This window comes from Sander vitreus, unplaced genomic scaffold (genome assembly GCF_031162955.1).
Source record: "Sander vitreus isolate 19-12246 unplaced genomic scaffold, sanVit1 ctg437_0, whole genome shotgun sequence".
In the NCBI taxonomy this organism is placed as follows: Eukaryota; Metazoa; Chordata; class Actinopteri; order Perciformes; family Percidae; genus Sander; species Sander vitreus.
The window spans coordinates 1-1,371 of NW_027595551.1; the positions used below are offsets into that span (position 1 = coordinate 1).

Sequence of the window (1,371 nt, forward strand, 5' to 3'; positions counted from 1 at the left end):
GCGTGTTAGGCGAATGTGATAACCACTACACTACGGAAACTGATTTCAACAGAAAAAAAAAAGACTGTGTCGCACCTGTGTCTGTTAATGCACCATTCATATTTGACTGCAAAGGTTTAAAATGTTGGTAGACATGTTCATCTTTGACTCTGAGAGATTTTGAACTTGATTCAGTCACAGCTGTTTTGTCATGTATTTGAGTGACAGTAAATAAATGTTTAATTGAAGTTAATGCTTCTACATGTATTCCATGTAAATGCTGGAAGAGCGCCACCTAGCGAATGACGTGCCAAAACCAGTGCTTGACCAGTCCTCGTTAGTATAGTGGACAGTATCTCCGCCTGTCACGCGGAGACCGGGGTTCGATTCCCCGACGGGGAGATAAATCTACCAACCGCTGGTTATTTGCTAAGTCCACCCAGCCGGCTTTTGCATTTTTACCGGGTTTTTTAAACAAAAATCATCTCTGTCCGTCAACATAAGCGCTGAAGCTCCATATCACAAATGATCTCGGCCCATTTTAAAACGTCTGACAAGGCATATCACATGACCATTCGCATACACTGAGCATGTGCGTGCCAGTGTAAACAGAAAGCAGATTGTCTAACGTTACTCTGCTGTGTGGATGCAAAGCGTGGAATAGTGTGGATGCCAGCTGTAAACTTAGCAAAAGCTATGAGTTTTTAAACAATAAAAACAGTGTTGATGTAGTCGATGAAAGACAAAAGTTTACAGCAGCATTGAGTGTGGTGCTGCAGTCAGAAAGAGCTGTACATGGGCGATATGATCACCTACCTCAGGATCCAGAAATGCAAGAAGGTCCGAGACCTTTTCAGCGTAAGGCGAGTGTGACAGCCACGAATGTTATTCGCCCAAATTCACCATTACCAACAGCTTGTTACATGAAATTATTAGTCCATAAAATGTGATATTCCTACCACATGTTGATTTCTGGTGGAGGCTATGAAGGAGGACTTTCGGTTGGCCTCAAGGAAGTTCTGGCAAACCGTTGGACGACTCATGAGGGCAAAGCAGGCCTTGACTCAGGTTGTGTTCAGCAGGGGAGAAGACCTCCTCACCTTGACTGGGAATATTGTCAAGCGATGGAAGGAGCACTTTGAGGAACTCCTGAACACGACCAACACGTCTCAGGGTGCAGCCGGTGGGAGATTGTCAAGTCTGGAGACCTCAGAATTGCTTCTCTGCTCTTTGCAGATGATGTGATTCTGTTGGCTGCATTGGACACACTGGGGCATTTCGCAGTCGAGTGCCAAGCGGTCGGGATGAGAGTCAGCGCCTCCAAGTCTCAGGTTGTGGTTCCCTGCCAGAAAGCAGAGGATTGCTTCCACCGGGTCGGGAGTGAGTTGCGAG

At 46.1% G+C, this 1,371-nt stretch overlaps 1 non-coding gene across 1 annotated transcript; it reads left to right on the forward strand.

Moving 5' to 3' along the window:
- Positions 1-310: 310 nt before the first annotated feature.
- On the forward strand, positions 311-381 carry trnad-guc (transfer RNA aspartic acid (anticodon GUC)). The gene has a single exon. It is a non-coding gene; the product is annotated as a tRNA-Asp (tRNA).
- The last annotated feature ends 990 nt before the right edge of the window (positions 382-1,371 follow it).